Raw genomic sequence first — 11457 nt, forward strand, 5'->3', positions numbered from 1 at the left:
ACTCAAAATCAAGATCTCCTCTCCTCAACCTCTATTGATATTTTAGGCATGGACTACCAGCTCTGGCCTCTAGTATAATGATATTTTTGCCACAAATAGAGATTGAACTCATGGCCTTCGAATTAATTGCTTATTTGTTTAGTTGGGGTTTACCATTGAACCATACCATTAGCCTGGATTTTTGTCAGTCATTTTGGAGGTGGAATCTTTTTACAGTTTTCTGTTCAGGCCACAGCTGAACCACTATGCTTAGATATCAGCTTCCTGAGTAGGGAGGATTACAGGCATGAGCCACTGGTACTCAGCCTGTTGACTAGTTTTGATACTAAATTTGTACTAATTACAGAACCAGTTTCATATGGTCTCTTCTTATTAGCATTTGAGTCTCTCACTCAATATATATCTACATAAATTGGTATATAAACATATCTCTACCTGTTGTATATCTGTCTAGTGGAATGGTTCTGAGAGTTTTGTAAATTTGGTCATGAACAATTATTTTACCTGATATGCACTAATGCAAGTAGGAGATTTAAAATATAGTAGTTATTAGATTTCTTTAATGGTTATTGTGTATTAAGATTTTCTGCTTATGCTTGAGTTAATTCTATTTAATATATTAGTCAAAGTAGGCTAACCCCTGTACCAAATAATTCCCAAATCCCAGTGTCTTAACACAAAAAAGGATAATTTGCATGTATATTGTAATCCCATATGGTTTGTTGGTACCAGTGAATTAAACATTATACTTAATTATGTGATTGTGATCATGTTTATTAGTATATTCTCGGTTCATTTATCAGTCCTGCCAGAGGTACATTTACTTTATTTTTCCTTAAACACAGACTTCCATTTCATTTTATTGAATCTTTGTATTGTTTCTTTGTTTTATACTTTGTAATGTTCTGTACTATCTTAGTTATGTTTTCCTTCTTTTTTCTTGGGTTGTTCTATTGTTGATAGTCCAGTTTCTTAGATTTTATTGTTGGTTTGGGATCCACGTTGCTTCAAAAGTTTCTCATTTTAAAATGGGTTCTATCAGAATTCTTTTTTCCTGTACTACTCAAGCTACTAGAACTGGGATTTGTCCTTGCTTAAAGACAAAACATGGTGGGAGTAATTTGAGGTAATATTAAGTGGCCTGTGATCCCAGACATATTTTCTATTTCCATTCCCAGAAATCTATCAGTATTGAGTGTTAAAAATGGGAGAAAAATTCAAACCAGAAATTAGAAGTAATCCAAATTATACGATCTGAATATTAACATACAATTCCTTCACTATACTCAATAGGAACATTAGGTAAAGTAATTATTATTAAGCTATAATTTCTTTTGTTGTACATTAAAGCAATTACACACCTGAATATCAATTATAATTCAATTTTTTGTCTACAAATAGGTTGAGCATGTAGAATGTCCATATCCACGCTAATTTAGGAAAAGGAGTTTAAATTGTTTTGCCAAAATAATGAGATAAAAAACCAACACATTAAAGAGCAATTTTAGCTGTATAGCAACATACAACAAATGAGCTGTATCATTAAGTAGAGAAGAAAGTAGAAAGCTGAAAGATCAGCATAAAAGTGGAATTAATCTTATAATTCACGGAGGAGAGAAACTGAATGGAGACACGAATGTGTGCACGGGCAAAGAGCATATAGGAGTGAATTCCTAGTTTGATATGAAGGGTACTTAATTAATTCCTTGTCAATAGAGGCTATGTATGGTCTGCCTTACTTTGACATTGATCTATACTGGTCCTCAGGAAGGTGAAGTATCTGTCCATTCTACTCTGAAGTTAATTATAAAGTTAAGATACACATACATATATATATATATATGTATATGGGGGCCAGGAGTTTGGTCTAGTGGTAGAGTGCTTGCCTATCATGCACGAAGACCCGGGTTTGAATCCTCAGTACCACATACATAGAAAAAAGTTGCAAGTGGTGCTGAGGCTCAAGTGGTAGAGCTCTAACCTTGAGAAAGTCCAAGGACAGTGCTCAGGCCCTGAGCTCAAGCCCAGGTCTGGCAAAAAAAGATATATATATATATATATATATATAAAGATATATATATAAAGATATATATATATATATATATATATATGGTCAGAAAATTGAGACTAAATTTTGAGGAAGTTTTACATGATAGTTTTAGAAAAAAATAGTCTACCCCTTATTTCACAAGTTAAGAACCTGAGGCTAATAAGTACAATATGAGCCTTTCATGGGACCAATTTTAATTGTTAAAATGAGTAATTATAAGGAATTTCAAGCTTCAGCTATTTTGTGATTTTATACACATTCAGCTTTGGTGTGTTTTGGAAAGCTTACACAAGGTCAGCAACTGGCAAGTGATAGGCCACAAGCCAAATCCAACAGGACTCGTGCTTTTGAGAACCAAGTTTTCCTGGTATACATCCATGCCTATACTTGTCAAAGGCATCTACTCTACTGAGCTGCAAAAGTAGCAGAGACCCTACCATGTACAAATAGTAAAATATTTGCTATCTAATTCTTTATAGAAAGGTGTTCAGCCCTATGCTCTAGGTAGTTGGATTATCTATAAGGTACTTTTTATTCCACAGCTGATTGAGAGGATTTGCATTTTTGTTTAGTCAAATTCATTTGACAATTAACCATAATGTAACAGGTGGCACCCTGTGTTCATTTGGAGACATTGACAAGGGCATTGAAGCAAAACTGAAGAGCTCCCAAAGAAACTGTTAGAAAGACAAGATTCTTTTATAGAAGAGGCTTGTGAGTTTTCCTCTAGGTAAGAATGATGGATATTGGGAAATGGGTTGAACCACTAAAAGTCATTATGAAAGTAATTTCCAGTGATCCTGTAACATTTAGAGCTCATTTCCTCAAGAGCTGCATTGCCTCAGTGCATCTTTAGATGCTGCTCATTCAGCCAGATCACCCTTCTGAAAGTCAGTGCCATTTACCCTTCTTACTACAACCCTCAGCAGCTGCGGGAAGTGGAGCTTCTTAAGGGTGAGGCCTTCTTGGAAGCTTTACTTGTAACCTAGTGGCTGGAAGGCTTCTTTGGAGAAAAGAGGACAGGGAGCTCAAGACCACAGCCAGTTTCAAATGCCACCTCATTAGTAGCAATTAGCACTCAGTCATGCCTGGGAGATTGTCCCCATAAAGCAGGTCAAATCAATTATTGTCTGCTTTTTTAGACAAAAAGGAAGGCCATTGCAGATTGTTAATTCTGGACATTCTGTCTGTGGCCAGAAGCAGATTTGATTACACTTTAAAGTCTTTTCCCTGGAGTAGGGCTTCCCTCTTTTCTTATGCTTTGTGTGCACATAAAATATGGCTTCTGTCACAAACAAAAAGGCTGTTATTGTCTTCGAGGTTTTGTTTTCTGGAGAATTGGGCAGACTTCAAGGATGCTGAAACTTTGTGACTTTGTGAATGGATGCAGAGACCTGGAGGGGTTTTCTCATGGTGGAGAGATTGAAAGAGAATGAGGTTCACACGTGACAGGAATGCTTATTCTTCTCGATGACATATATAAACCAGCTTTATAGAAAATCAAAGGATTGATCGTGTCCCTGCTAATGGCTGAGGTGGTAACAGCATTTTTGTCTTTTTAGGAGGCAATGGAGAAGGGTCAGGAAAGGTGCTTTATGAGCTTCTGAGAGCAAAAGAAATATAAGTGCTGGTCAGAGCTCTGGTGTGGTTTCTTAGAAACTGGTGAATGTGCCCAGAGGCGCCTTCTGTCCTCCTGCTCTGTGGGAGCCCAGGGAATGGCAGAGCCAATTCTTTCTTTGGAAAAGAGCTGGAGATTTTGCTTTGCACACAGCATTTTGTGTCAGTTTTTACTTGGTGTTCAAAATAAGATGTCCTCAATTAATACTACTTTATATGAGTCATTTAATCAGATACAAAGCACACTTTCCAAAGAATCAAGAGATTGTTTCCTGGAGTTTGGCTTTGTTCTAAATAATATAAAGCCTTACTTCACCTGCTCTTCTCAGCAGTGGCAACAACAAAACAAAACAAAAAACATCCCCTCTGCGGTATCACTGGCTATCATTAGAGGATTAGGTTACAACATAGGGTTAATTCAAGGGTGCGAATTCCTGGAGTGTGGCTGGGGTTCTGCATCTGTGTCTTCAATCTTTCATGCCTGGTCTTATCTAAAAAATATACCATCCCCGAAAAATCCAGTGCTTGTCTTGTTACTGAAGCATTGTAAATTCCTAAATTTCTTCAGAATCAGATTGTTGTTCCCACGTCTTCTCAATGTTGAAATCCATTGGCAAAATCCTTTGAAAACTTTTAGGACACCAATAGTTCATGCCTGTAATCATAGCTACTCAAGAGGATGAGATCTGAAGACTGTGGTTCAAACCTGGCCCAGATAGGAAAGTCTGTGAGACTTATAACTAAGTAACTACCAAAGTGCCGGGAGTGGAGCTGTGACTCGAGTGTTTGAGTGCTAGCTTTGAGTGAAAGTGCAAAGGGAAAGTTTTCAGGTTCTGAGTTTAAGTCCCAGTACTAGTACACATGCACTCACACTCACACCCACACCCACACCCACACCCATCCCCCCACACACATACACACACAACTTCAGAAGATATTTCCTTAATTTCTGATCATGCCTGCATGACAAACACTGAGTGTGTTTATTCAGATGTGGACGATCATGCTCGGGCAAATCCCTTTGAGTTGGATTCGAAAGGTGTTGTATTTGCACAATTCTTTTTATTTTATTTTATTTTATTTTTTTGCCAGTCCTGGGCTTGAGCTCAGGGCCTGAGCACTGTCCTTGGACTTTCTCAAGGCTAGAGCTGTACCACTTGAGCCTCAGCACCACTTCCGGCTTTTTGTATATATGTGGTACCAAGAAATCGAACCCGGGTCTTTGTGCATGCTAGGCAAGCACTTTAACCACTAGGCCAAATTCCCGGCCCTTGCATAATTCTTATATCCACTAAATGTAAAGTTCTTGTTTGGTTTCCAGATGGCATGAATTTTCACTTAGTAATCCCTGGAGTCTGAGACTTGGTATGTGTTGTATTTGAACCTTGAAGTCATGATTTTCTTATCAGGGATTTCCAAATTCCTGACAGTAAGCAAAATCCATGAAAAAGAAAGCCAGAGTTGCGAAAGACAAGGTATGGCAAATGTGATTAGAATTCTAGATGATCAGTTCAAGAATCTAGCATCAAGTTGTATGAATATATGAATCTAAAAATGACTCTGGGATCACAATGGCTCAAAAATTATGTGCAATGTGGCCATATGGGATGATGCTAAGTGAAATGAACTCCAGGATATGGAAACAAGAGGTTTATCTTTGTAGTTGTTTTTAATGCACTATGTGAAGTTATTTCTTTCCTCTTTTGTTTCCTCCCCTTATGGTCTATACCCTGTTGTTACTGTATCTGAATTTGGTACCTGGTGCATTGTGTATACATTTATTTCTTAATTCAAATTAGGAAAGGGAAGAAGGAAAACAAGATGATGAGACGAAGTTCAAAGGGTGAGCCAATGTAACAGCCATATTCACAAGACAATATGTTGCAAATGAACTTTACAACTTGGGAGGGAGTAGAGGGAAGGAAAGTGGGAGAAAAGCATGGGAAGTGGTAACAATGTTCAAGAAGTAAGGTACTACTTCCTTACAAATAGAACTGTAACCCCTTTGTACATCACCCTGACAATAAAATAAAAATAAAAAAATGATTCTGAGCTATCCCTCTCCCTCTCCCCCCCCCTCTCTCTCTCTCTCTCTCTCTCTCTCTCTCTCTCTCTCTCTCTCTCTCTCTCTCTCTCTCTCTCTCTCTTCTTTCTTCCTTCTGTTTTATTTTTGCCAGTCATGGTGCTTGAACTCATGGCCGCTGTCCTTAGACACTTTTTGCTCAAGGCTAGTGCTCTGCCACTTGAGCCGTAGTGCCACTTCTGTCTTTTTCTGTGTATGTAGTACTGAGAGATTGAACCCAGGGGATGGTGCATGTTAGGCAAGCACTCCACCACTCGGTCACACTCCCAGCCTGACTCTGAGCTTCTCAATGAATCTTTCTAGATGAAGATTTCTCAAATTGGACAAGACTAGATCTAATAAGACTTTACTCCATTAGTCACATTTTCTCAGGGCCTTCTGTTTACCTTTACCATTCTCCTGTCAATCTACCATTTGAAGCTTTAATCCCTACAACATTCTCTGTTCACCTACCTGGACCTTTACCTATTCACCCATAATGTAAGATTGACTGGCCTACTGTACTGCAGACCAACAGGTCTGAGCTGGGATCTCAGAGATGAAGGTCTGAGTACTGAGGAATCCAAAGGTCATCAAAGGACAACCGATGGACATAGGAGGGAGGAATCAAGGAAATTTGCAACCTGTTCCTTTAGCACCTTCATTTTTTTCCATTACAGCCATTCCCATGTATATCATTCTTTATCAGATCTCACATTCATGAGTTTACACCTACCTTACTGCCTTAGATGTTGATATTTTTATTTGCTGCTTCTGTAATTTTCTCTCATGTAAATCTTAACTTCATGTTAGCATCTGGTGCCTCTTCTATCTATCTATCTATCTATCTATCTATCTATCTATCATCTATCTATCTATCTATTTACCTATCTTTTGTGCTAGTACTAGGGCTTGAACTCAGGGCCTGGATGTGACCTTTAATTTTGTCACACAAGGTTGGCATCCTACTACTAGAGCTACATCTCTATTTCTGGCTCTCTGATGGTTAATTAGTATTAAAAGTCTCAGAGCCTTTTCTGCCCAGGTTGGCTTCAAATGCGCATTCCCAGATCTCAGCCCTCTGAGTAGGTAGAATCATAAGCGTTAGCCTCTGGCACCAGGCTCCTTCTTTATTCTTTGTGACAAATTTAGAACTTGCTTGTCTTTTTGCTCCTTTCCACTCAATACTGTTAACACATATTAAATATTAAATACTGTTAACACATATTAAATATTATAAATTAGTAGGTTTTACTGTGACCTTTCGATAATACATTAATCATGCTTTAATTATATCCACTCTCCTTATTGCCTTCCCTTGCTCTCTCCTTTCACTCTTCTCCCCATCCCCTTTCCCATTCCTATCACTACTCTTCTATATTCAGCTCATCTTTAAAAATTTTCTGCATATAGGAGAAAATACATGCCACTGGTGTTTCTGTGTCTAGCTTGTTTTGCTTAACATTATGAACTCTAGTTCAATCCATTGTCCTATTAATGACTCAGTTTCCTTCTTCTTCATGGTCGAGTAATACTCCACTGAGCATACCTACACATTTATGCATTGATGGGCAGCTGGGATTATTCCATGTATTGATCATAAACATGGATGCTGACCACATTTTACTCTGGGTATTATAGCAAGGAGTAGTATAGCAGCATCATATGGATACATTTTATTCTGAGGTATTTAGGACAGCATTCCTTATTATTTGAAAATCATTTTTTCTATGAATGTACATGGACTTGAACTACTTGGTTATCATTTCTATTTGTTTTCTGCATTCAGTGTTAAGAGTCATTGGAGTGCAAAATGTGATGAAAATATACTGACCAGGACTACTTCAAATCTCCTTTAGATGGCCTTTGCTTGTCTGTTGCAGTAGTTATTTTGATATTTTATTTATATTTCTTTGCTTTTGCAGATATTTTTCTGTGTCTCAGGGCCTCAGTATCACTCCTGTCTTCCTCAATTTGCACAGATGAGCTTGTCTCATGTTTTGCAGAATGCACAGAATATTCAGCTGACTTGTCTCATGTCCCTTCTTCCAGGTCATTGTAGCCCTCTTGCTGCTTCAGGTATGTTATTTCTATATAACTTAGTTCTGTCTTCAGAATCCATTTGAGAAATTCCTATTGTAAAATATCACTTGAACATGTAGAAATTGAGGAACATGTTTTTATCTTTTCATCCTGTGTAAGTACCCTTCCCTCAGATGTATTATCTTTTGCAAATAACAGATATTCAATTATCTTTTGCTAAATAAGGAAATAAATGAACTGATCAATTTAATGATGACTAGTCACTGATAAATTCTGTAGTCTAGGCCCTAGAGAGAGTGAAATGAATAAGTCACAAAATTCCTTGCCTTCAAAGAGTTTCTTTTCTAGTGGAAGAATTCAACTATAATGAGATCTATGATGTCACCCATACCAAATATATCAAAACAATGATAGATATGCTTTAAAGAGAAGAATAGCAGATAAAATAGTGTTGAGAGGATTTTGACATTTTTGTACACAGAAGGACTTAAGAAGAACACACCTGTCATGGTAACATTTTAGTCATGAATGGAATCAGATGGAGAAGTCAAATATTTGAATGTTCCTAGAAGTAGAAAACAGGTAGAGAAAAAAGCCTGTGCTACTTTTACAATGACTACATTGTCACATATCATGGCTTCAAGGGATGGAGTTTATTCCCTACCCCCTATATGAGCTGACTAGTGAATTATTTCTCTCAAAGACCTTAGATACACACACACACACACACACACACGCACACACACATATACACACACATTGCAGAAGTGATAGTTTTTGCTTTCTGATATGAGCTCATAAATGGAATTGCAGCTTCCTCTCCTGATCATTCAATTCGGAGAAAGTTAACTACCATGTTGTAAGGACACTCGAGCAATCTGATATTAATGTCTTCCCTTCTCATCTGGCTTGAGTTATATATGATCTTGAATAGACAAATCAGTCCATCTCAACTCTACTTGGCTGGCACAATAGCTTATGTTGAGTCTACTTCAATCTGTGCAATAAACCACTTAAAATCCAAAGTCTTTTCAAAGATAAGGAGATAAATCTATGTTGTCTTGGCAGAGTCTGAATTGAAGGGCAAGCAAATACCAGCATGAGGTTATATATCCCTGCTTGCTTCAACTATAAACCAATCTGTCCACAGTGAGAAAGCATTTAATAAAGGGTTTCATTGTACTGGAGGAAATGGAAAATTATACTCTATGAGTAAATGGTCTGCCAGCAATAGCCTGAAACCAGCAGCATGGAAGCCTTTAAATGGTTTTTAAAAAATCAATAACTTTAGTTTTTAAAATTAAGTTGCCATAAGTGGGAAGAACACTTAATTACAGCTTCTATTCTTTTTCATAAATGTTCTCCATGAAGAACTAGTATAATCAGACCTGAATTGGATTGTTCTCAGCCAATATACATATCCATTTTTCTTTGTGTTAGTGGAATGAATTCTTTGTTTGTAGTTGTATGGAAATAAAAATGACAAGTGAGGAAAATAGTTTATTATAAAACAAATACAAACAGAAGTTTACCTAGACAGCATTTATGACTTCAGAATCTGGATGGAAAGGATGGAAAAAAATCCAAATTTCACATAGCATAACCCAATCCTATTAAAAGCATGAACATAGAAGAATTGGCCAATGTCCAATTTTGAGAAAGCACCTAGAGATTTTTTAATACATTGGTGAGCAGTGGGTGGTTTCCAGAATAAAAGACTAGCATGATGCTTCTAAAAATATCCTTAATGCAGTGGAAGTCATCTCTTCAGTTACTCTATTTTAATTAGATTCTCTCTTCTATTTATTTCTTATTTGGGCTGCTCGCTCTCTTTTCCTTTTTCTCATATTCCTGGTGTCCTGGGGGTCCTTCTTTGTTAGCACAGGCGGTGATGCTCAGTGGTACTGACAGGTTGCCAGGCTGACACAGCTTCTCTCCCCTGGAGCCCAGCTTACACCAGCCCCCTGCTCTGATTCATGAGCTAGAAAATTCTCTCTGCTCAGGTATGACAGAATTTACCCTGCACCGATGCCAGCCATAGCTTAAAGAACCCCCCCCCCCACACACACATCTACTTAATCCTTGTCAATCATTTTCTGAAGCTATAGACCTTAAGGTGAAATAATGTAAAAATCTTCAAACTTAAAAAGAAAACCCACTTTCTTTATCCCACGCATGAGCAAGATCAATTTAAAAGTCACCTCATCATGCTATAGGCCATGAAATAGCATACATGGTGGGAAGTCATCCATTTCTTTGATAGCTATGCAAATGGAAGTGACTCTGTGATGTGTGGTGTAAGAATCGCAGGGAGGTAACTCAGGTTCAACATGCTCAGTAAGTACCTTGGGACACATTTTTAGCAGTTTTATATAAAATAGAATAGTATTGTAGATGCGCTGAAGAACATGGCCTGCGTGTCTATCCAGCTATATATAAAGCTGCTGCATCATCAGCCAGAAATAGTACATAAGACGTGGCAGCTAACCCTCACTACTACCTCAGCACTGTTCATTCTGGAAGATGTGCTTTAGCTCACAAATGCTAGGGCCAATGTGCCTGTCTCATTGGACTATTTTAGGACCAGTCTTTCCAGCCCCAAATCCCATAAACAAGCTCAGGGGAAAGATACGAAGAAGAGCAAAACTGAAGTCTCTAGCTTGGAAAAGCGAAACCTTATAACAGCATGGTTGGGATTAGACTGATTATTGTATCTGAAAAAGTTGTTTACACTGAGGGAGAGGATCAGATCATACAATCAGACCTCTGAGAATATCTACATTGAGCTGGAAGGCAGTGCTAATTATCAGCAAAGCCTCTCTTTCGGAAATTAGTCCAAAGAGACATGGCTTGTCCAGATACTTCCTTTGGTACTTAATATATAGTTCCCATCGTTTTGTCATGTTCAAGTGGAGTTGAAATTATTCTTCCCTAGACGATTCAGACAAAGGGGTGGGAGGAAAGAGAGACTCTTGAAGAGAGTGGTGTAGGGTGAGTTCACTCTCACCATCTACTTGCCGTTGAAGTGTGTCAACATCCTGATTAAATAGTCTCCTGCAGAAATGACAATCTGGAATCTCTCTGACAGGAACACTAGCGACAATATCATATTATTGACCCAATGGAAAGGACAGATGGAGGTCATCTACCCACAGCACAGACTAAGGGAATCTATTTGCTACAGTGGATTGTTTTCTCTCTTTAAGGTAAGAGTGTTAACATAGACCTAGGTACAAGATAAGATGGAGGGAGCAATTTGTTCTAAATATACTTACACATCATGGAAATAGCACAATCAAACTTCCTAATAGAACAAAGTTCCTATATAGCTCAAAAATTTAAAAATAGATGATACTTGTAAAAGCCAGAGGAAAAAGGAAATCTGAAGTATACTGACCCTTCCAAGAAGTTCTACATGATACCACTCAGAACACATCTATTTTAGATGCAGTCTTATGTTACTAAGTAATTTTACCAAATCGATTTATTAATGAATTGCAAAGCTTCTCCCTCTCTTTCTTGTTATTACTTAAATCATACACTCCTGAGATCAGTGATTATGATGACCAACTTACCACAGTATATATCTGGGGCTTTCCTGTTTTTATTACAGAATGCATTGTATTTCAGGAACTGCCTCCATTTTTGGAACTCTAAGACCTGGGCAAACTAGCATACTTAGACC

General features: G+C 37.8%; 1 long non-coding RNA gene across 1 annotated transcript in view; it reads left to right on the forward strand.

Annotated features, from left to right (window-relative positions):
• LOC150040381 (uncharacterized) overlaps window positions 1-10938 on the forward strand; it is a 51798-nt gene extending 40860 nt beyond the window's left edge. The window contains exons 3-4 of the long non-coding RNA XR_016533774.1: window positions 7782-7808; window positions 10861-10938. This is a non-coding gene — a long non-coding RNA (uncharacterized LOC150040381). The remainder of the gene's footprint in view (window positions 1-7781; window positions 7809-10860) is intronic.
• Window positions 10939-11457: the final 519 nt, after the last annotated feature.

Source organism: Megascapheus bottae, chromosome X, assembly GCF_031878675.1.
Source record: "Megascapheus bottae isolate mThoBot1 chromosome X, mThoBot2.hap1, whole genome shotgun sequence".
NCBI classification, from domain to species: Eukaryota; Metazoa; Chordata; class Mammalia; order Rodentia; family Geomyidae; genus Megascapheus; species Megascapheus bottae.